At 42.7% G+C, this 25106-nt stretch overlaps 1 protein-coding gene across 4 annotated transcripts in view; it reads left to right on the forward strand.

Annotated features, from left to right (window-relative positions):
• PC (pyruvate carboxylase) overlaps window positions 1-25106 on the forward strand; it is a 118097-nt gene that overhangs the window by 33737 nt on the left and 59254 nt on the right. Inside the window, exon 3 of one of the 4 annotated variants that reach the window (XM_041721781.1) lies at window positions 21481-21598. The exons of the other annotated variants lie outside the window; for them this stretch is intronic. The gene's annotated coding sequence lies outside the window, so the exon portion shown is untranslated. The remainder of the gene's footprint in view (window positions 1-21480; window positions 21599-25106) is intronic. 4 annotated transcript variants of the gene reach the window in all.

Here is a 25106-nt window from a genome sequence, read left to right on the forward strand (position 1 = left end):
CCCATTGGTTAGTTAGGGCCTATGGATATTTTGAGGTGAGTCACCAGAAGGGCCTCTGGGCCCTTTCTACATTCCATTGCTCAAGCCTGTTTGCCTAAAAGCCACCTCTACAGAGAGGAGAGGATAGCATCCAGGTGGTGGCACATGGAGAAAAGTCATGATGATAAGAAGAGCCATGCATTGGGAAGGGTGATGCCCCACCCTCACTGGTGGGAGGAAGATGATGGAAGCCCTGTGAGGATGGAGATTTGTGCCTGTTAGGTTCACTGCTGAACCCACAGGACTCTGTGCTTAGGAAACTTGTTGAAAGAATGTCTCCTGTTGGGGGAATTCTTTCTGTGATGCCCAGCAGCCTGCTGGGATCTGAGAAATGAGAAACCTCTGAGATGCTTGAGCAGACAACCACCCACAGATGAATGGGGTTTTGAAAAACTCCTCTGGAAGTAGCGTGGTGACTGGCCCAGAATGGGGAGAGGCAGGTCGTCAGGGTGGGAGACCAGCTCTGAGAGGCAGTCGTTGTGACTCAGACATCCCTGATGTACGCATGGACTGGATCAGGTGGCAATGGGCAGGAAGAAGCAAATACAGAGTGCTAGAGAAGAAAGGTTACCATGGGTGGAGTGCAGAAAGGACTTAGCACGAATTTTCAACTCTGCCTCCACCTTGAGATGCAGAGCTGGAAAAGCATCCTCATTCCTCAAGCTGAAGAGACTAACTGGACAGGCATAGAAATAGGGAATTGGAATGGAATGCGGTGTTTGGACTGGGCTGTTAAGCCTAACTCACAATTTCCTGAGAAAATTGAGTTTGCTTGAGACCAGAGCAGCTAGTCTGAAGACGTATCTGGAGAAAACATCTAGAGAGAGATCAAGCAGAGTCCTCTTAATTCCTGAATCTTTCTAACTGTTGCCTCATAGGACTGTTCCTTTTCTCCCTCTTAGAGCAGGTGCTACTGATAGTGTCTGGGTGAGAGACCGCATATCATCTGCCTGGTGAGCCTCCCAGAGCCCCTTGCTGCTTGGTTAGGTGGGCTGGCAGGAGGAACCGCTTCCAGGTACTTGGAGCTTTCCCTTTACTTCCAAGGCAGGGCAGGTGGAAGCTGAAACTGCCTGCCAGCACTGGGACTTAGTCTAAGCAAAACAGTGTATTTGTGGAGGTTAAATTTGAATGGTTTACTTTTTTACTGTTTTTTTTTTTTTTTTTTGTAAAAATGTGGGTGAGGGAGGCATTTTGGAGAGGAGGATCCTTCCTCCTAGCACACTCAGAATATGCATTTATAACTCTGGTTTCTGTTCTTCTTCCAACTGCTTTGTTTTCATGTTTCATGTGCTGGGGCTTTGGAATGGTATTTGGTGAGCAGAACAGACAGGTAGGGCACCTGCTGAGGACAGGGGAAGTCAATACATTGAGACTGGTCACCAGTGAGGGGATGGTATGCTTTCCCTTCTAAGCAAAGCTCTGAGTCTAATCCTGCAGCCGGCTTCTCTGTTGTTTTTACAACTCTGAGTCTGTTTTCTTCTCTGTCCTAGCTCGCTTCTCCGAAAGGCGAGAATATAGCTTAAAGAGGTTTTATTCCCCAGGAAGCAGATGAAGGGTCTATCTAGGGCAGAGGGCAAATACAGCCATTCCTAGCAGATTTATGGTCCCAGGAGGACATTTCCCACAGGAGCCACTGTTTTTCTGAGATTTTTGTCCCAGATCAGCCAGCCAAGCAGAGTACACGCAAGGTTCCAGTCATTGATAGGTTCCCATTCAAAGATCTCTCGTGGTGTTTAACCACAGCACTGTAGACACTAAATGTTTGGTGTTTTTTCCTAACACCAACCAGGTTTCTGACTCTCTGATACTAACTGAGTGTCCTACAGTTTGAGTTCTGACACTAACCACATGGAGTTAGTGCAGACTCCATGGGTTGACGGCTCAATTGCACAAGATTACCTCCAGTTCAGACGCCAGTCACAAGTGCCAGGCTGCCATCTGTACTTCTGACCGACTGGCTGTAAATAGGGGGCTCCCAAGACGATTTCCTTGGGTTTGATAATTTACTATAATGGCTCACAGAACCCAGGGAGACACTTTACTTATGTTTCCTGACTTATTTATTATGAAGGATACAAATGAACAGCCAGATGAAGGAGTACTTTGGGTAAAGTCCAGAAGTATCCTGAGCACAGGAACTTCTGTCTTCGTGGAGCTGGGGGGATGTCTACTTGAAGCTCTCTGAACTCTGTTGTTTAGGGTGTTTATGGAGGTTTCATAACATAAACATGATTGGTCATTGGTGATTAACTCAAGCTTTAGCCCCTCTCCCATTCCTAAAGGCCTAAGGGTGGGGCTGAAAAGGGCTTGTGAATAACAAAAGATGCCTCTCTCCTGTCACTCAGGAAATTCCAAGGGTTTTAGAACTTTTTATGCCAGAAACCTGAGAATAAGGGCCAAATTCATATTTATTATATTATAATATCAGCAGGTCCTTGTGGGATTCTGGGCTTGGATGGGCTGGTGGACCCTTGCAGTGAAATCTTTGGGATGATGATGTGCCCTCCATCCTGGAAACAGGTCTGGTGGAACAGCTATGGATGAGTCAAAGAATGCCCAGGTGTGGCCCAGGCAGTGGCCCTAGAGTCACTACCCATGAACCTAAGTCTTTTTTTTTTTGTACCTGTTATTGGACTTCATTGGGTTTTAGGGACTGAGACAGCAGACCCCGATCCCTGAGCGCAGAAGGCTGAACCTAATAGTCTTACAACAAATTTACCAAGTGGTAAATCAAAGGGTTAGGCCTTAACTTAAAAAAAAAAAAAAATGTATGTATTTTAGCTGAGTAATACTTGGACTTGACATATATAAAAGACTTGGACTTGACATATATAAAAGCCTTGTTTTGTTCTTTTTTTCCTTGTAACGCTGTTCTGCTCCCTAGAAGCCACCTCTGGTTAAAGTATCTTGTCTATCCTTTTAGAGATGATGGGTCTGTTTAAAATATAAATCTATTTCTTTTCTTTTTTCCTCCTACACTCTCTGCTCCATGCTGTTTTCATCTATCATTGTGTTTTAGAAATCTTCCCATATCAGTACAGATGTCAGCTTCACTCTTTAATACCTGCATAACGTTCCATAGTTTCTTTCTTTCCTTCTTTTTTTTTTTTTTGCCATATGTTTACCACAAAATATATCACATAGAAGAGGTATTTAAAACATAGACACACACACACACACACACACGTCAAAACAAAATAATGAACACCTATGTTTCCATCCCTCAGGTTAAGGAATAAAAAGGCTAGGACCATATAAATCTCCTATGTATAGCCCCACACCCCAATTGAAGAGCCTTACCCCCATAGCAGCTATTCTGTAATAATCATTCTCTTGATTTTCTTTTTCTTTTTCTTTTTCTTTTTTTTTTTAAATTTTATTTACTTAGGGGCACCTGGGTAGCTCAGTAGTTGAGTGTCTGCCTTTGGCTTAGGGCATGATCTTGGGTCTGGGGATCGAGTCCCGCATGGGGCTCCCTGTGAGGAGCCTGCTTCTCCTACTTATGTCTGCCCCTCTCTTTGTGTCTCTCATGAATAAATAAATAAATAAAATCTTAAAAAAAGATTTATTTACTTAGAGAATCTCAAACAGACCCCACTGAGTGTGGACCCAGAAGCAGAACTCGATCTCATGACCTTGAGATAATGGCCTGAGCCGAAATCCAAGAGTCGGCGTCTTGACAGACTGAGCTACCCAAGCACCCTGTCTCTTGATTTTCTCAAGAGTTTTAACCACCTGTGACCAATCTCTAAATAACTTACTGTCTAGTTTTGCCTATTTTTGAACATCTAGACATGGAGTCATACTGTAGACCTCTGACTCACTCAGTATTGTGTCTGTGATGTGTCCATGTGGATGCACCTAGCTCCCTTCATTTTCACTGTTCTGTAACTTTCCACTATATGAATGCACTACAGCGTATTGATCCTTTCCCCTGCCAAGAAGCCTTTGGTCTACTTTGATGTTTTTGCTCTGAGGAACAGCACTGCTGTGAATATTCTTGTCCATGGTTCCTGGTATACATGAGCACAAGTTTCACCAGGGAATACATTAGGAGTGGAATTGCTGGCATGTCTGACCCTTCTAGCTTACGGGAAATTTTTCCAACATGGTTGTGATAATTTACCCTTCTTCCCATCAGCAGTATTAGAGCAATGTTTTCTGATCACCCATGTAGTAGGAATTTGGACTGCAAATCTTTGAGGGCTGTTTGTAACTACAAAAGGAGGGGGTTGTAACTACAACTTTTTTGTGTGTGTGTGTGGGGGGTTGTTGTTCTCCAACTGTTCAGTAACAGGGATTAAGACACTTTTTTTTTTTTTTTCAGATACCTCTTGCCAGTGAGGAGGTAGATAGGTTTATTTCTGGTTCACTCTCATGCAAAAAGAGTATCCTTTCAAAGTCCCAGCTGCATCAGTGTTAAGACCTCTATAGACTCCCCACCTTGTGTGGGCTCTGAGCTGTGCCCTTGTGTTTGTTGAAGCTTTGAAGGATCATCTGGTTCTGTAGATGCCCTCAGGGCAAAGGCTTCAGTGTTTGTCTCTCCTGGTTTCTTCCTCCACTTAGATTTTGATCTGAGTGTTCCTTATTTTCTTGCTAGCTTGTCAACACTTTTAAGAAGATTTAAAAAAAAAAAAAAAAAAGAAGATTTTTAAAAATCAAGTTTTTTTTTTAATGAAAAAACAATTAAGAAATATATACAGGTATTTTGTTCAGCATTTTTAGTTATTATCTGCAGGAGTCATGAATTAAAAAAAACAAACTCAAAATTCAACTGAGTAAATTTGAGGATTTAGTTGGTTTTATTTTGTGGCTCTTGAGTCGAGCAGCATCTCATCTAGCAAGTAGAAAGGAGCTCTAAAGAGCTATACAAAATGGGCAAAAGGTGCAGGAACAAGGAAAGAACAGATTACCTCACCTTTCTTTAGGGGATGGAATGGGGTCTATTTGGCAGATAGATACCTCACTACTGCTGACAAAGAAAAGTCCAGATTGAGTGGTTTAAGATTACATTTCCGGGAGAGGTGGAACCTGCAACTAGGTTTGGTATTAAATCTTGGCTTACTGATGTGGGGCTTGGCACAAGTGATTCCATTTGGGGCCTGTTGTTTCGATTTTTCATCAGTGTTTATCTGACCCAGCTAGAAAAATTCTTGTTTAACTTTAAAGTAGTGCTTTTGAGGCAAGATCCTTTCATCCCTAGGATATGGCTCCCATTCTCATGGGTCTTTGGCTTTAACACTTGAAAATAAGACCACCAGCATCACAGTGATGTTATGGAGATGGTTTGGGTCACTCCCCCAGAGCTGTATAGTACTTTGATGATTGGGTCGAACCTGGAAATCTGACTTATTTTATTTTATTTTATTTTAATTAATTAATTAATTAATTAATTAATTTATAAATTTATTTATTTATTCATGAGAGATACAGAGAGAGACAGGCAGAGAGACACAGGCAGGGGAAGAAGCAGGCTCTTCGCAGGACCCCGATGCAGGACTCGATTCCAGATCCTGGGATCATGACACGAGCTGAAGGCAACTGTCCAACCGCTGAGCCACCCAGGCGTCCCTGACTCACTCATTTTAAACTTATTTGCCATTGATTTGTCCTGGAAGGTACTTTGAATTTGTAATGGAAGATAGAATCCCTGGGGTCTGCCTTTCTCATTTTAAAGGCCTGTGTTTGGCCCATCTGTATCAAGTAAGTCTGGCTGAGGGCTAGGTCTACTCTGGCACTCACTACACAGCTAGGGTTGCTTAGAGAGCAGGAATAACACACAGGCAATTATTGATACCTGCTTTAATGGACTTTTAAAATGGTATGATCCTATTTTAAACTCTGGTCCCCCTTGTCTCTGGTTGCAGATTCCTGCTTTTGCATAGTTGCTTTTCCAAGTATTTTGCCCTTTTGATTTCTGAAATTCTCCATAATTTTCACATTTTTGCATTCCTGTGGAGACTGTGTGAATATCCCATTGTCATTCTACTGCTGCCAAATTGAACTTTTGTTTTAAACCTTTTTTTGTGGTGCCTGGGTGGCAGTTAGCTCAAGTCGTGATCTCAGGGATGTGAGATCAAGCCCTGCATCTGGCTCCATGCTGGTCATGGAGCCTGCTTGATACTCTTTTTCTCTCCCTCTCTCTCTCTTTCCCTCTGCACCTCCCCACACTTTCTCTCAAAAAATTAAATTTAAAAACACATTTAAAAAAAAAGATTTTACTTATTTATTCATGAGAGGCACACAGAGAGAGAGAGAGACAGAGACACAGGCAGAGGGAGAAGCAGGCTCCATGCTGGGAACCTGACATGCAACTCGATCCCGGGTCTCCAGGATCACACCCCTGGCTGAAGGCTGCGCTAAACTGCTGAGCCACCCAGGCTGCCCATAAAAACCCATTTTTATAAGGTCCATCTGTTGTCTGGATACTGAAGAAGCTACTTATTTTATTTTTCCTTTTTTTCTTATTGTGTAAAATACACAGAACATGAAATTTGCCATCTTAATCATATTTAAATGTAAAGGTCAGTGGTATTAAGTATATTCACACTGTTGTGCAGCTGTCACCACCATCCAACCCCATAACTTTTTTCATCTTGTAAAAGTGAAACTCTGTTTCCATTAATCGATAACTTCAATTCTCCCCTCCCATATGTCTCAATTCTCCCCTCCCATATGTCTCCCCGCCCTGGAAACCACCATTATACTTTGTCTTTTCATATGCTTAGTGGTCTTTTTTGGAGAAATGTCTGATCAGGTCCTTTGCACATTTTTGAACTGGGTTGTTTTGTTGTTGAGTTTTAGGAGTCCTATCTATTCTGCATATCAGTCCTTTATTGGATATATTACTTGTAAGTATTTCTTCCATTCTGTAGGTTGCTTTTTTACTCTGGGAATATTGTCTTGTACAAAATATAAACATTTTCATGGAGTCTGATTTGTCTATTTTTTCCTTTCTTACCTATGCTTTTGGTGTTATATCCAAGAAATCATTGCCAAGACTAATGGCATGAAGCTTTTTTCATGTTTCCTTCTAAGAGTTTTATTGTTTGGGGACTTACATTTAGGTCCTTGATCCATTTTGAGTTAACCTTTGCATCTGGTGTTAGGTAAGGGTCCAGCTTCATTCTTTTGCATGAAGATGTTGTTTTCCTAGCACCATTTGTTGAAAAGACTATCCTTTCCCTGTGCAGTGGACTTGGCATCTTTGTCGAAAATCCTTTGCTCATATATGTGAGTTTAATTCTGGGCTCTCACTTATATTCCATTGTCTATATGTCTGTCTTTATGCCAGTACCACACTATTTTGATTACTGTGGCTTTGTGGTAGGTTTTAAAATCATTAAGTGTCAGTCCTCCAGTTGTATTCTTTTTGTTTTTCTTTTTTTCTTTTTTTTTTTTTTTTAATTTTTATTTATTTACGATAGTCACACACAGATAGAGAGAGAGGCAGAGACTAGGCAGAGGGAGAAGCAGGCTCCATGTACCGGGAGCCTGACGTGGGATTCGATCCTGGGTCTCCAGGATCGCGCCCTGGGCCAAAGGCAGGCGCTAAACCGCTGTGCCACCCAGGGATCCCTCTTTTTGTTTTTCAAGATTATTTTAGCTATTTGGGGTCCCTTGAGATTCTGTATTAATTTTAGGATGGATTTTTCTATTTTTGAAAAAAAATAGTCATTAGGATTTTGTTAGGAATTATATTGAATCTGTAGAACACATAGGGTAATACTGACATTTTAACCATATTAAGTCTTCCAAACCATGAACACAGGATGTTTTCATTTATGTTTTCTTTAGTTTCTTTCAGCAATGTGTTGTAGTTTTTATTGTACAAGTTTTTTACCTTCTTGATTAAGTTAATTCCTAAGTATTTTGTTCTTTTGAGGCTATTGTAAATGAAATTGTCTTTGTAATTTTCTTTTCAGATTGTTCATTGCTCATGTGTAAAGCAACTGACTTTTGTGTTTACTTTGTATCCTGCTACCTAGCTGAATTTATTTATCCTAATAGCATTTTTGTGGTATCTTTTGTGTTTTCTACATATAAGATCATATCCTCTGCAAACAGAGATAACTTTACTTCCTTCTTTCTAAATTGTATGCTTTTGATTTCTTTTTATTGCATAATTTCTCTGGTTAGAACTTCCAGTACCATGTTGAACAGCGGTAGCAAAAGTGGGCAAGCATCCTTGCCTTGTTCCTGATCTTTGAGGAAAAGCTTTCAGTCTTTGACCATTGAGTATTATGTTTGCTGTGGGTTTTTCATATATAGCTTTAATTATGTGGAGGTAGTTTCTTTTTATTCCTGTTTCATTGAATGTTCATATCCTGAAAGGATGTTGGATTTTGTTAAATATTTTTTTCTGCATCAATTGAGATGATCAGTTGTTTTTTTTCCTCCATCATTTTGTTGATGTGGCCTATTACATTGATTTGTTTTCATATATGGAACTTGTGCATCCCAGGAATAAATTCCAATAAGGTGGAGTGAATAATCCTTATAATATGCTGCTGAATTCTGTTTGTTGGTTTTGTTTTGTTTTGTTTTTTGAGGGTTTTTGTTTGTATCAGTGTCCCTAAGGGATATTGATCTAGTTTTCTTATAGGTGTCTTTATCTGGTTTTTGTATCGAGGTTCTGTTGGCCTCATAGAATGAGTTAGGAAATGCTCTCTCCTCTTCAATTTTTGTAAAAATTTGAGAAGGAAAAAAAAAAAGTTTGAGAAGGATTGGTATTAGTTCATCTTTAAATACTTGGTAGAATTCACCAGTGAAGCAATCAGGTCCAGGGCTTTTCTTTGTTGGGAAACTTTGATTAATGATTCAGTCTCTTTACTAGTCACAGATACTCCAGATTTTTCTATTTCTTCATGATTTAGTCTTGGTAGGTTTTGTGTTTCTAGGAATGTGTACATTTTATTTAGGGTATCTAATTTGTCATGTATAATTGTTTATAGTTATTACATAGCCCTTTTTATTTCTGTAGAATCAGTAGAATATCCCCACTTTTATTTCTCATTTTAGTAATTTGGGTCTTTTCTCTTTTTGTCTTAGTCTATCTAGTTACATTTTCATCAATTTTGTGAATCTAAGAATTAACTTTTGATTTTTATTTTTTATTTATTTATTTATTTTTATTTATTTATGATAGTCATAGAGAGAGAGAGAGGCAGAGACACAGGCGGAGGGAGAAGCAGGCTCCATGCACCGGGAGCCCGATGTGGGATTCGATCCCGGGTCTCCAGGATCGCGCCCTGGGCCAAAGGCAGGCGCCAAACCGCTGCGCCACCCAGGGATCCCTAACTTTTGATTTTTAAAATTTTTTTCTATTCTCTATTCCATTTATCTCTGTTCTTAATTTTTATTATTTCCTTCCTTCTACTGAGTTTAGTTTGTTCTTTTTCTAGTTCCTTAAGTTGTAAAATTAGGTTGTTGATTTGAGTTCTTTCTTTTTTTCTTTCTTTCTTTCTTTCTTTCTTCTTTTTTTCTTTTTTTCTTTTTTTCTTTTTCTTTCTTTCTTCCTCTCCTCTCCTCCCCTCCCCCTTGTGATTTCTTCTTTGGTCCATTGGTGATTTAAAAATGTGTTGTTAAATTTCACAAATTTCTGAATTTTCCTTTTCCTTTTATTGATTTCTAACTTTATCCCATTGTGATCAGAGAAGATATTTGGATGATAGCTATCTTTTTAATCAGAATTTAATTTGTGGCCTAATGTATGATCTCTCCTGGAAAATGTCCATGTGCACTTGAGAAGAATGTGTATTCTGTTGTTGGGTAGTATTCTATATATGTTAGATCTAGTTGGTTTATTATGTTCTGTAAGTCCTCTTCTGTCTGGTTGTTCTATCCATTATTTTGAGGGGTATTGAAGTTTCTAACTATTAGTGTAGAACTGTTTATTTCTTTCTTCAATTTTGTCAGTTGATGATCAATTGTATTTATAATTGTTATATTTTCTTGCTATGTTGAATCCTTTGTTAATATATATTTGTCTCTTGTGATGTTTTTAATTTAGAATCTATTTTGTTCGATACTAGTATGGCCACCCTGCTAATAGTAACCTTTTGGTTACTATTTGCACAGAGTATCTTTCTCCATCCTGTCACTGAGCCAGTTTGTGTCTTTGGATTTCAGGTAATTCTCTTGTAGACAATGTGTTTTCAATCCATTATGCCAATCTATGTCTTTTGTTTGCAGAGTTTAATCCATTTACATTTAAAGAAATTACTGATAAGGAAGGACTTACTTCTGTCATTGTGTTGTTTTCTATATGCCCTGTAGTTTTTTGTCCTTTATTTAACTGCATTACTTTTTTCTTTTGTGTTCAGTTGATTTTTTTGTAGTGAAATGTTTAAATCTTTTCTCATTTCCTTTTGTGTGTATTCTATAGCTTTTTCTTTATAGTTACTATGAGAATTACTTTTAAAGTCCTAAAGTTAGAACAGTCTAATTTTCACTTGTACCATTTTAACTTAAATAATATACAGAACTGCCCTTTTATAGCTCTGTCCCCACTCTTTTCAGTTGTTGATGTTACAAGACTATATCTTTGTATGTTGTGTGCCCCAAAATATAAACTAATAATTCTTTTAAATGCATTAGTTTTCTTTTTTTTTTTAAATTTTTAAAAAAATTTATGATAGTCACAGAGAGAGAGAGAGAGAGAGGCAGAGACACAGGCAGAGGGAGAAGCAGGCTCCATGCACTGGGAGCCCGATGTGGGACTCGATCCCAGGTCTCCAGGATCGCGCCCTGGGCCAAAGGCAGGCGCCAAACTGCTGCGCCACCCAGGGATCCCCATGCATTAGTTTTCTAAATTATGTAGAGAAGATTTGAAGTTATAAATTAAAGTTGTAGTAATACTAGTGTTTACACTAGTAATTGTTTTTTTCTTCAAATATTTAAGTCTCTTAAATAATGTAGAAAACAAAAAGTATAATCATAAAGCATTGTTGCAATAATACTAGCTTTTATAATTGCCCATGTAATTACCTTTATTGAGATCTTTATTTCTGTGCGTGGCTTTGAATTACTATCTAGTACCTATTCATATAATTTTGCATGATTTCCTTGAACGTATCTTGCAGGGCAAGATTCCCTGTCCCCTTTTGTTTGGATACCTTAATTTCTTCCTCACTTTTGAAGGACAGTTTTGCTAGATACTGGATTTGTGGTTGATAGTTTTTTTTTTTTTTCCTAAAGATTTTATTTATTTGGGGATCCCTGGGTGGCGCAGCGGTTTGGCGCCTGCCTTTGGCCCAGGGCGCGATCCTGGAGACCCGGGATCGAATCCCATGTCGGGCTCCCGGTGCATGGAGCCTGCTTCTCCCTCTGCCTGTGTCTCTGCCTCCCTCTCTCTCTCTGTGTGACTATCATAAATAAATAAAAATTAAAAAAAAGATTTTATTTATTTATTCATAGAGACACAGCTAGAGAGAGAGAGGCAGAGACACAGGCAGAGGGAGAGGCAGGCATCATGCAGAGAGCCTGACGTGGGACTTGATCCAGGGTCTCCAGGATCATGCCCTGGGCTGCAGGTGGCATTAAACCGCTGTGCCACCGGGGCTGCCCATGATAGTTTTTTTTTTTTCTTTTAGCACTTTGAATATATTGCCTCACTGTTTTTTGGCCTCCAATATTTCTGATGACAAATCTGCTAAATATCTTGTTGAAGATCCCTGTTTGTGACAATTTGCTTCTCGCTGTTTTCAAGATTCTCTTTGATTTTGTCCTTTGAAAATTTGATTATAAGGTGTCTTTGTGTGAATCTCTTTTTAAAAATTTTTATGTTTTAGATTAAACTAATTAATTTATTAAATTTTATGTTATCCGTGTGGGTCTCTTGGACTTCATATTCCTTGGGATTTGTTAAGCTTCTTGGATGCTTATATTCATGGTTTTCATCAAATTTGGGATTATTCCTTTTTTGCGGGGGGGAGGGTATTATTTCTTCAGATATTCTCTCTTTTCCTTTTGGGCTCCTACAGTACGTATATTGGTGTGCTTGACAACCGTACAGTAGCCTTCCTTATGCTCTGTTTGTTCACTTTTCTTTAGTCATTTTTCTTTCTTTCCTCACATTTGGTAATTTCCATTATCTTGTCTTCAAGTTCATGGATTCTTTCTTCTGCCTCCTCAAATCTGCCTTTGAATTGCTGTAGTGAATTTCTCATTTCAGGTATTGTAGTTTTCAGCTTTAGAATTTCTTTTTTTTAAGATTTTATTTATTCATGAGAGACATAGAGAGGCAGAGACATAGGCAGAGGGAGAAGCAGGCTTCTCTCTCTGGGGAGCCTGATGGGGGACTTGATTCCAGGATCTGGGGATCACAACCTGAGCCAAACACTGAGCCACTCAGGTGTCCCTCAACTTTAGAATTTCTTTTTTATTTCTTTTTATTTTTTTTTATTTTATTTATTTTTTTATTTTTTTTATTTTTATTTTTTAATTTTATTTATTTATGATAGTCATACAGAGAGAAAGAGAGAGAGGCAGAGACACAGGCAGAGGGAGAAGTAGGCTCCATGCACCGGGAGCCTGATGTGGGATTCGATCCCAGGTCTCCAGGCCAAAGGCAGGCGCCAAACCGCTGCGCCACCCAGGGATCCCTAGTTTTTTTTTTATATCTTTATTGATTTTTCCACATAATTCTCTTGACCTTTTCCATATCTCTCTTTAATTCTTTGAAAATCTTTGACAGTTGTTTTAAAGTTTTTATCTAGTAGATCTGCCATTAGGTTTTCCTCAGGGACAGTTTATATTTTTTCCTTTGAATGGACCATACTTTTCCGTTTCTTTGTACACCTCCTGATTTTTTTGTTGCTGACCACTGAGCATTTGATTCCAAAAGTGTGAAACTCCGTCTTAGGGTTTGCTCTTTTTGTTTGTTGTTTTTAAAAATGATTATTGTAGGCTGCCTCTGCCAAGGATCAGCCTGAGGTGTATGTGTAAGGTCTTTTTAGGTGTTTTCTGTGCATCTTCCCAGAGCGCATAGTCACTTTCCAATTTTGCATATGCAGTTGTACATGTTCTCAAAATCCCCCAGCAGTCACTTCAACTGGAGGGTGAGGGGGCTTGCAACCGTGGAGGGAAGCACAGCAACCATGGCTTCTCACCTCTGTCTGCACCTCTGTGATCAGAAGCAGCAATTTATGATCAGAGCACAGATGATCAGTATTTGAAAGTCAAGGTCCTCTTTGCCCTGGCTCCCACATATTGGGTGCATCCTGTTCTAGGAACATGTGCCTGCCTTGTGGCTAGGAGGTGGGGCTACACAGAGGCCATTGTGCTAAAAGCCAAAATAGACAGGAATTAACTGCAGCTTCCCCCCCAAGACTTCCCATGGAAATTGCAGACTTCAGACTTCAACAGACTCCAGTAGACTCCAGAATTCCAAAATAGTTACTTCAGAAGATTCTACCAGTGTAGTTGTCTAGGAGGGAAGTCAGATTCCTGATATTTCATACTCTGCCATCTTCCCAGCATCCTCCTACTTATTATTTTGTATACATACAGATTATCATCTTTTTGTAGTAATTTACCATCTCCAATGTACTTTCATACGTGACTTCATTCAGTGACTACTTTGCCTACACATTTTGGAGGATGAACCTCTTTTTTCTTTTTTTTTAAGATTTGATTTATTCATGAGAGACACAGAGAGGCAGAGACAAAGGCAGAGTGAGAAGCAGGCTCCCCGTGAAGAGTCCGATGTGGGACTCAATCACTCCCCAAGCCAAAGGCAGACGCTCAACTACTGAGTCACCCAGGTACCCCTGGGAGGATGAACCTCTTCAGTGGTTCTGCCCCTGCTCCTGGGTGGTCTTTGTTCTCTTTAGTCCCTTTTATCTGCCTGTCGTGTTATGCTCATCACACACCATTAGTGTGTTGTCTGGGCCTCTTTCTTTCTTTCTTAGTCATTATTTATTTGTTCATGAGAGACACGGAGAGAGGCAGAGACATAGGCAGAGGGAGAAGCAGGCTCCCTGTGGGGAGCCCAATACAGGATTCAATCCCAGGACCCCGGGACACACTCAAGCCAAAGGCAGACTCTCAACCACTGAGCCACCCAGGGATAGGGTGGCCCTGTCTGGGCCAGTTTAGACATAAATTCTTCTGTGTGTTTTTATTGTCTTAGATTTTCTTCCCTTCCTGTTCCTTCACGTGAATTTCTCCTATTCTTTACATATTTTTCTTTTTTCTCTTAGTCTTGATTCTTTAAACATTGCTTGTTTCCCATGGTCTGATTTCCTGCCTTTATTACCACTCTCTAACCTTCAGTAGGTTCGACTTCATCTAGCCCTTCCAAGTAGGGAGAGTAAAACCCAAAGTTAGCCCTCTAAATTCTGTTTTTGTTTTTGTTTTTTTAAGATTTTATTTGAGAAGAGAGAGCAAGAGAGAGTGTGCACATGAGTAGGAGGAGAAGCAGATTCCCCACTGACCTGGGAGTCTGATGCGGGGCTTGATCCCAGGACTCTGGGATCATGACCTGAGGTGAAGGCAGACACCTAACCCCTGAGCCACCTGGGTGCCCTTTTGTTCTTTTCTTTTTTACATGAGAAAACGAACTTTTACAGGAAGCATGTTGTGTATTGGGGGCTAAGTGCTTGTCTGCTTGTCGTTCTCCTTGTCCCATTTAGCTTTACAGCAGTGTGTTTTACTATAGGATTCAAAAGGTCAATTTATAGAGTTTTCCATTGATTATCTATAATCTCCCTTCTATTGGTCTGTGAAGACAGGAAGGAGTACATTCAGTTAGGTGGATTTCTGACCCTGCAGCTAAGTGCTTCATGTATATAGATTGTCAACAGTGACTTTCAAATTTCTGCAGCTTTCTTCTGCCATCTATCACATTTCTGGGCTGCTGTTACCTTCCATATCAGAGCATAGGAATGAAGAGGAGTCCAGTGGTGTGACTGGGAGTCAAGCTCTGGAGTCTAGACTATTGGGTTCAAGTCCCTGACTAATTAAAGCATAACTAGGGAGGCCAGCCTGGATGATTAAAAATTATATATTTAAACAGTCACATATGCATGAATGTTCATAGCAGCATTATTCATAACAGCCGAAAAGTAGGAACAACCCAAATTTTATCAACTGATAGATAAAATATGGTATATCCATGAAACGGAATGTTATTCAGCCATAAAAAGGAATGATACATGCTATAGCATGGGTGAACCTTGAAAACTTTAGACTCTGTGAAAGAAGCTTGTGCTAAAGGCTATGTAGTATATGGACTTTATAGGAAATGTCCAAGTAGGCAAAGTCATAGAAGCAAGGTAGATTGATAGTTGCTAGGGCCGAGGTGGGGGTGGGGGGATGAGGGAGTGGGGAGTGACTGTTAATAGTACTGGGTTTCTGGGGTGACTGGGTGGCTCAGTCAATTAAGCATCTGACTCTTGGTTTTTGCCCAGGTCATGATCTCATGGATCATGGGATTGATCCCTGTGTCAGGCTCTGCTCTGGGTGTGGAGCCTGCTTAGGATTCTCTCTCTCCCTCTGTCTCTGCCCCTCCCCCTGTGCCTCTCCCTCAAATAAATAATTAAATCTTTAAAAAAAATCATACTGGGTTTCTTTTTGGGGAGAGAAAAATGTTCTGGATTAGTGGTGATGACTGCACAACGTTGTGAAGTACTAAAATCCACTGAATTGTGCACTTTAAAATACTAAAATGATGGGGAAAAACCTAAGAAAAAAAAGTAAAGTTGTAGACTGAAGGCTTAATGTTAGATTTTCTTCTACTCCTTGTCAGCGCACCTATACACTTTGTATATACTTGTAACCACTATGTGTATGTTTTTTAGGCCCACGTGCCAAACATGTCTAATTGATCATGTACCTAGTCCCTGGGCCTATCAATTTACCATGATTTGATCATTTAAAAAAAAATTCTGCTTCCTACACTATGCCAGGCCTTTCAGAGGTACTCTAGAAACATTTGTAAAATTACTTATGCTTGCCATTCCCATTTCATTAGTGTGGGCAATTGCAGATTGGCTATAATTACCTTTTGTTCAAGATTGTTTCAAAAAAGATAATATCTCTTAAATTATGTGCCCTTCAGTAGGAGCTTTACATTTTACATTTGTGAGCTATGTATACATTTTTTCCAGAGAGAATATAGTGTGCTTGGCTTTTTTTTTTTTAAGATTTTATTTATTTATTCCTGAGAAACACAGAGAGAGAGGCAGAGACACAGGCAGAGGGAGAAACAGACTCCTCACAGGGAGCCTGATGTGGGATTTGATCCTGAGACCCCAGGGTCACACCCTGAACTGAAGGCAGACGCTCAACCACTGAGCCACCCAGGTGTCCCATGTGCTTGGCTTTTCTGATCACAAAGGTAATATTTGGTAATTGTAAGTAAGATTCAGATAATGGTCTTCCCTGAACTGTGGCCTTTAGCTTTTAGGAGCCTCCAGACAATTCCAAATCTGCAAAGGAGCTTCTTCTTTTTATTTAATCTTGCTGCCCTGTCATTCTTTTTATTATATTCTCTGCATCTTGAATTAGTTTGGCTTTGATCACTTCTTTCCACATAGCTTCTTAGACACCTTCTCTGAGATAGGAGCCTAGGATGCCATTGTCCTTTTGTCCAAGGATCATGTCTGTCTTGTTTGCAAATAGGAAGAAAGAATAAATAGTGTTCGCCATTTGTTCTGCCAAGTCAACACCTCCTTAATTCCTAACTTTTCTCTCTTTCTTTTTCTCTCTTTTGGCCTCATGATTTTCTGAATCTTGACACAGTGTGCTTTTCTGTGACCCATTTAAAACCTTCATCTATGACATGGCTCTTTTGTGGAAAGGAAGTGGTAGACTTCTAAGACTTCTTCCTTTCCCTTTGTGTGTGGCAGAGATGTTCACTAGGCTGCCTTCTTGCTGCTCAGTGGTATCTGGTCCCTTTTCTCTGCTGCATTCATGGCTCAGCAACCTTGAGTGAGGTGAGACATGGCAGTAGTGACAGGCTACTGTCTACTTACGAAGCTAATGTTACTGACTTGTACCTTGCTTTTCTCTTGGGAGTTATTTTCCCATGAGGATGTTTGCATACTCCTTGTGTCCTTCTTTGAAACCCCCTTTATAGCTAACAGCAAACTTGGGCAGGACAGTTCATCAGGGAGAAGGTATATAGGCCAAAAGTAACAGGCCTTCTCAGTGATGGACAGGCCAGTGGCCCTCAGCTCCCGTGGACAGCAAACAACTCATGCACATGTCACCCGCAGCCATGAAGGGATGTGGATCAGAGATAAGAAAGCACAGGATAAGCAGGCACTCCTTCCTGGAGTTATGGATGCACATCCAGCAGAGCTGGTGGCTACTGTTTTTCCTAGTTGACGCTAGGAAGACTGAAAGAATTTTTTATCTTAGGTTGAGGAAGGAGATTGTTGAATGAAAGTACATCTGTCTGTAGCTGTTTCTTTATCTTTCTTGTCATTATTCTGTTTATTTAGATTTGAAGCACCTCTCCACTCTGATTTAAATTAGGACTGTCGGAAATCCCCTTACTTTTTCAGAAAGTCTATTCTGTGACTGTAGACTGTAGATGCTGGGTGGGCTTTATGCAGACAAAGGACCCACAGCTTCATTCACAAGCACAGAGGAATTGTAATGAGGAAGATGCTGAGTCTCCTTTTTGCTGTGTAACTGAGCTGGGGGCTAGGGAAGGAGCCCCTTTGTGAATCATGTAGGGGGTAGGCAGCTTTCTCTTTGTAGAGCCTTGTCAGTCTGAAATTCTCAGGGAGCGTTCCAAAGTGTGGGAAAAATGAGAGGGGAGTTCTTGGGTGGTTTTGTATCTGCTGGTTGATTCCCCACCTCCCTCATTTAAAACTAAATGTATATAATAGAGATCAATAGCAAAGTCATAACGGCAGCTACATTTATTCTGCTCCATTGTGGTCTCTTCTGGAGGTCAAAAGCGTTACCTTGAGGAAACTGAGACTCCTGAGAGTGATCTACTTGCCCCAAGTAGTCCAGGGATGGAGCAGCAGAGACTCTTCTCTCTGCCCTAACATCCAAACCGTGCCCCTGGCCCTGCTGCTGTACTGCTGCCAACAGAACAAGACAGAACCCTCTGCCAGAAGGCCGTGCATTCACTCATTTCTTTGGCCTGGGTTTTCTCTTTGTCCATTTCTGTGGTGTCCTTTGCAAAGCTTTCCTTCCTTTTATTTTTCCTTCACTGCTGGCATCTGACATGATGCCCAGGGTGTGGAAGCAGGATTCTTTGCTCAGAACATCTTGGTTCATCTCTGTTTGACAAAATTTTCCTTGGCCTCTGTTTCATTTTTCTTCGATTTCCTCTGTACAATACTGCTGCTTTAGGCTGTAGTGAAGAAAAAGATAAGCCTGCCCAAAGATTTGAAGAGATGTAAAGGAGGAGGTTTTTTTTAGCGAACAGTTGAATGTGTAGCAAGGTTGTTGCCACACTTCTTGATGCCCTAGTGAGAGGGCGTTGTCTTCCTTATGACACAGTGGAGGCACGTGTATGAGTGGATGCAATTGGGGGCAGTCAAGCCACCGACCCAGTAAGGCATCTTGTGTTGGCCACCCTGCATCACATTTCTCTGCACTGAACAAATGTGAGTCTAGGCCCAATGCCATTCCCTCAGGAGGTCATAGTTCTTCTGTGTGGAGGGAAGAGATTCCCAGGTAAGGCTGCTTGGAGGAGGGCACAGTGAAGACGGAGGGGTGCTTTTGAGAGCCTGGAGTTGACAGGAAACCATTGCCGAGAGTTGGCCATTTGTACTTTCTGAAGCTGCAACAGGTTTCTGGAAGACAGGCCAAACACTTCACCTGGTCTAGGTACACGCCATTTCTCTTGTCTCCTGTATTTCTTCCAGCCTCATATGGCAAGTTCTGGAGCCAATGGCCCAATGGATGAATAGCTTGGCACCTTTCTTCAGGGTGTCTGCTGTGACAGCTGAGGTCTGTCTTGTTGGCGTGTGGAATCTGAGAACACATCTCCCTGGCTTCCCCCTTCTCCCTTCCCCCTCCTTCTATGCCCCAATTAGAGGCATGACATATTCTGAGTCCATGGTAAAGTGATCCTCTTTGCTCCATTTTACTTGCATAAGCACCATCTCTCTGCCTCTGCTACTCTGAGTACTCCAGATCGAACCAGCATTATTCTGAATCCATTCATCCACATATACATTTGATGAGCATTTGGTGTCAGGCATTGTGGTAACCGGCATTCTCAAGGTTGTATCTGACATTATCAAACCAGTATCACTTGCAGAAGTTTGGGTCACTGATGTGCCTTTGACCTGACGCCTGTTTTATACATTTTTTTAAGTATTTTTTTTTTTTTTTTTTTATGATAGTCACAGAGAGAGAGAGAGAGAGAGAGAGAGAGAGGCAGAGACATAGGCAGAGGGAGAAGCAGGCTCCATGCACCGGGAGCCCGACGTGGGATTCGATTCCGGGTCTTCAGGATCTCGTCCTGGGTCTCCAGGATTGCGCCCTGGGCCAAAGGCAGGTGCTAAACCGCTGCGCCACCCAGTGATCCCCCTGATGCCTGTTTTATAAACTCATGTTCCTCCTGAGTAATACGGTATCTCTTCCCCAAGGAGTTGAGGCCTAGATTTTGATTCTGACCTCATTCAGAGGGGGAGCCTGGGCCAGGCCCCTTACTGCCAGGCCTCATTTTTGTCTCAGCATTGGGAGTTAGAGCCCCCTCTCCCTCTTTTTCTATTTGTTTGCTATTCCTAGCACAGATCCTCGGGATTGGCCCATTCATTGCCTCTGGCCTAGAGCCTATTCCAGTGTTGTCACTACCCTGATCCTCCACCCTTTCCCTGGAAGCAATAGCTTCTGTTCCTTCACAGCTTGTCAGCAACTGGAGATCTCAGGGGAGCCTCTGATAGCACACAGGAAGCCCCTCCCTCAAGTTCCGAAAAGATGCTCTTTAAGGATGTGAGTGAAGGGGGAATTTGAAAATAGAAAAGTTTTCTTCATTCATTTTACCCTTTGAGACCAACCTGATGGCTTGAGACATGGCTTGAGGCAGTCCCCTTGGGCCCATGGTGCCAGGACTGAGTCTTTTCCAGGGTTTCTCCTGAAACCCTCTGGCTTATGTGGGCACTGAAGGCTCATATGGGCCTGTAGGCTTGTGGGGCTTGGTCTGTCTCCTCCCTGAGCTCCCACGTTAGAGGCACTTCTGGATAGAGTAATCTTCAGAAAGAAGACAGAAGTGTTGCAGGCTTCCACTCGAGTGGGGCTCTGCTTTGAGGCTAGGGTGAACAGAACATCCGGAGGCTTAGAGGGTGGAGAAACATTTTATTCATTCTATTTATTTATTCCTTCACCTCTCATCTTCCCCCCCCCCCAAAAGAGACATTAAAAGTAGACATGAGGGACGCCTGGGTGGCTCAGCAGTTGAGCGTCTGCCTTTGGCTCAGGGTGTGATCCCAGGTCCAGGGATTGAGTCCCACATCGGGCTCCCTGTGAGGAGCCTGCTTCTCCCTCTGCCTGTGTCTCTGCCTATCTCTGTGTCTCTCATGAATAAATAAATAAAAATAAAAAAATCTAAAAAATAAAAAATAATAAAAATAATAAAAGTAGACATGAGGCTTGGTGGTTTGCTCACCTCCCTTCTGCAGGAGCTGCCAGTAGAAACGAATTCTGATTGCCTTCACGTGACTTTTCCTTTAATGCAAAATGATTTAGGAGGAGGAAAGAGGATTTTATTTGTTTCCCTTACCACCTAGAGAGCTCACAGGCTGCTGCCTGGAAAGGGACTTGGGCATTTTGAGTCAAGGTTTTGCAGTGGATGGGGGGTGTTCCAGAGGGATAAAAACATGTATAACTTAGAGAGCTGAGAGGATTCCAGTTTCTTCCCTTCTAGTAGCTGGAGGCCCTCCTGGGCCTTCCAGAGACCTTTGCCACAGCCTTCTGTTGGCTGTGCGTGCCGCTGTCCCAGGCCACCCACGTCTAGGCAAAAAATAATCTCTGCCTTTTTACACAAGAATGAACAGTTTTTGAGACCCTTTCCCCTTTTTGGTGACTTACATCCGTCTCAGCAGTTGACATGCATTTATTTAGGTGTTAGATTACTCTAAGCTGGGACACCTGGGTGGCTCAGCGGTTGAGCATCTGCCTTTGGCTCAGGGCATGATCCCGGAGTCCTGGGATCGAGTCCCCCATTGGCTCCTGCAGGGAGCCTGCCTGCTTCTCCCTCTACCTCTCTTTCTCTCTCTGTCTCTCATGAATAAATAAATAAATCTCAAAAAAAAAAAAAAAAAAAGATTAAGCTTAGGCCTAGCTAAGGCAAACACATAGCAGACACAGCTTGAGAGCAATGTACACACAACAGACACATTAGCTGCTGTAACCTACAATCAGCCCTCCAGGCCTGGTTCCAGTTTTCCCTGGAGCTTAGTTCTGGAATTTCAGATTTGACCTCTTTTCTTAGCTTATCAATTCTCCTTATACTTCTTATCCCAGGCAGGTGAAGGCCAACTCAGGAAACCCGCATGGCAAGGACAGCACGCTCACCTATGTTCTGAGGGGGCCGGGGGCTCCAATATACAGATGGTCACAAAGAACCAGGCCTGGGACCCAGGTATTCTGCCACCAAATCCCCTGGAGAGTCTGCAATGCTAGGTTTCTCCCTTAAGTGCTTATTACTTCCACAGAGATTTACCCAGTGCCTGCTTGGTTTCCTGTTTGGCTAGGTTTGGGATGCCAAGATGAATAATCTGTGGTCTTGGGCCTGGCAGTGGGGTGAGTTCCTTGCTGCGTCCAGCTAACCATGTCACTCAGGAGGTAGGGCTCTATTTCACCTTGTGAGGAACACGGACCACACATAGAAAACTGCTTGGCAACAAGCAGAATAGGCCTCTGTCCATAGCCGTGAACCTGGCCTGCCCATTGCTAAGAGGAGATAGTGGGCTGGGCTGAATGGTCCTTGGTCTCTGTAGTCACTGGACATGGCCTCACTGGTCACGTGGTCTGCAGCTGGTGCTCACCTTCAGGGCCACTGTGTAGCTGAGAGAGACTTGCAAGCACCCCCAACTAATTATTGAGTACTCATGTTATGAGCCTCATGCTACCTGTTGGAGACACACAACAGGGAACCAGAAGGATGAAGGCCTGGTTGCCTGGCATCAGAGCAGATCGGCAGAAAGCCAGTGACTGTTTAATTACAGCTGTGATAAGTCCTAGGAAGAAAAGCATGGTGGGGAAGGGGAGCACCGTAACTGGGCGGGCCGCCACGTGGTGATCTGCCTACACAGCAGGCAGTTTTTAGGGACTCCAGCTCAACTCTCCGTCAACTGGAGGGGAGGGTGGGAGGAGCTGTGGCAGCCACTGTGCTCCCCTCACCTGCCCTGAGTCCCTAGCTAAGATTAGGTTCCTGGGGCTACCTGCAGACCTGGTGAGCCCCTTTCCACTGGTGTGCCCTAGGACCTCTGATGACACTACTCTTGACCAGCCCCTGTGGGGTCACTGAGGTGATGGCAGAAATGCCCCTGGGGGCCAGGATCTGTTTCAAGTTGAATTAAATGCTTTCTTGCCTGGCAGCAGATCATCAGTTTGTGGATATGGGCTGCTTTCCTCACATTTATTGAGCCTGTACTGTGGCCCAGGCTCAGCAGTCCTCTCCACAGAGCATTCAAGTCTTCTTAGGTTCTACTTCCTGGCCTCTTACCTGTTGCCCTCACTGAAAGAGCTGGGCAGGGATGAGTGCAGGGCGGGGAGATTGAGCCATATCTGGGTCGCCCGGGTGCTTGGTGGCTGGGAGACAAGCAGCACCCCAGCTCCAAGTTCCTAGCCTTTTCTTGAAGGCAGTCCTTTAACCCTTCAAGCCCACCACTGTGGCTGCATCCAAGAGTCGTTGCCACCTTTAGGCCAGGCATGTGTGGTCCGCAGGGGGCCCCACGTGTGGGGTACCTCCCTGTGAGTCTTCTGTATCCCCCTCCAGTGCCCTTCTTGCTGGCCATTCCTAACCCTGGGTGGGATCCACATCGCCCCTCTGGGATGCTCTCAACTCTGCCTTGTGCAGGGACAACTAGATGTCCTAAGAGGTTGTTCCGGGGTCCCATGTCTGGGCCCAGTTCCAGGAGGGTGGCCCTACTGGTGGTCATAGTATTTCTTTTGTAGGATCATGTGAGATTGGGCCAGCCAGATGGTGCTGACGGTGCTAAGCATGAGTGACTCAAGTTTTTTATATAGATGAGGTTATCCCCCTAAAATAGTTGCCAGGGGCCCCGCACATCCTAGGGGCAGACCTGCCCCAGGACTACCCACTGGGCACTCCAGCTCTGCTTAACAGCTCTTGGCTTACACCAGACACCAGGATAAGGGCCTATTGTTAGTCTCTGGGGGCCTGAATGGCACTTTGTTTTCTGCATTTGAACTCTCAGGCCCTGGCTTTTCTGCTGCTGCTGTTGCAACCATCACATCTCGGATGAGAAATCCATTCCCACTCTGACTTCACATAGTTCTACTGAATATCCTGGGAGGATAGGGCTTTGAGCCAACTTGGGGTCTTGTGTTAGTTGCTGTAGGATGGGAGCTGAGAACAGAGGTGCTGAGAGCAGGGGCCTTCCCTACCAGCAGACTTGAGCTGTGGCAGAAGGACAAGTGGGGAGACCTCCCCTCCCCCTTTGTTCACACTGAACCAAGGAGCTAGTTGGCAGGGATCTAGGCCGGCCCTGACTTGGCAGGAAGGGAATGTAGTAGGAATGTGGGGCAAGCCGGGGCTGGGGATGGCTGGGCCACAGGAGAGGATGGGGTTTGCAGCTCTCCTTTCTTTTAGCCTTCTTGCTCTCCTCCAACTTGCATAAGTTTACCACTTTGCCCTCTTTGGTGTGGAAACGGGAGAACCATCCCAAGAATTGAAGGTGCCCCTTTTATGTTGAGGTCCAAGGAATGGAAAGGTGGAGTGGGGTCAGAGAGCAAAAAGACAGGGAGCTTGTTTGTAAGATTTTGAAACCACAGCAAGCCATCTTTTCTGCACAAACTCCTGGGCCCTTTCAGATTGTCAGTTAAAGGGCATTGAGTCAGCCTCCTGCCCTGACTCAGAACAGGGGTCATGTCTCATTTTCTGCTCACCCCTGACGCCTCTCCTTACGACACCACGTGAAGAAGTCTGTTTTATTTTAAAGGTTTTCCTTTCTCCCAGTCTGCAGGGAGTGGTCTCCTAGACAAATATCTCTTCAAGTGGGGTCCTTAAAACCCTTTCAAGGGAGTCCCCAAGTCAGAATAATTTTCATAATGATACCAAGAGGTTCCTTGTCTGTTTCACTATGTTGACATTTGCATTGATGGTGCAAAAGCAGAGGTGGGCAAAACTGGTTCCTTTGCAGGAGTCAGGACAGTGGCAGCAGACTATCCGGCAGGCATGGAGCCCTTCACCTCCACAAGTTTGCTGTTCCAAAGAGCCAGCTTCACTTAAGAGTGGCCTTGACAAAGCAAGAAAAACATTCATTTCATTAACTCTATGCATGTGTACATGTCCTTCATACCCTGTGTGGTGAGATGGGGAGTTACTCTGCATGCTGAACTACACTGGGTAGCATGAGGACAGGTGCTTCTGAGGTGGTTTGGCTAGCCAGCTGAATAGTCACCTTTTTCAGGGAATGTTGTTTTTACTTGAAAGAACAACTGGCAATTGTGGTTGTTCAGAGTTGGGTATTCAATAGATTTTTTTCTCAAAAAATGGAGTAGTGAACCTGTTGCTTCAAAGAAAATAACTAATAGCATTTATTGCTGATGATCATGGAGCTGTCAAGCCACAATTAGAATTTTGGAAAGCTTTTATCTAACATCTTGAGCTGGGCAGCTTTTCAGTCCTTAGACTTTCCTGATGATATTGGTGGTAGTATCACACATGTGATATCTTGGCATTTTATTATAAAATGTGTCCCCATCTTGAGCATCAGCATAACTCAGTGAACCAGTATGTTTACAAATGACCAGAGTGGTATGTAAGGTTACAAAATTATGTTTGGTATAAGGCCCATTTATTTTTTCAAGATAGGTCAGTGGATTTTAACATAACAGAGTACATTAAGGCTCATAGGGTTTTCTATTTCACGTTATCATTAATAACTTTTGGTCAATTTTTG

The sequence above is a fragment of the Vulpes lagopus genome, chromosome 11 (genome assembly GCF_018345385.1).
Source record: "Vulpes lagopus strain Blue_001 chromosome 11, ASM1834538v1, whole genome shotgun sequence".
Classification (NCBI taxonomy): Eukaryota; Metazoa; Chordata; class Mammalia; order Carnivora; family Canidae; genus Vulpes; species Vulpes lagopus.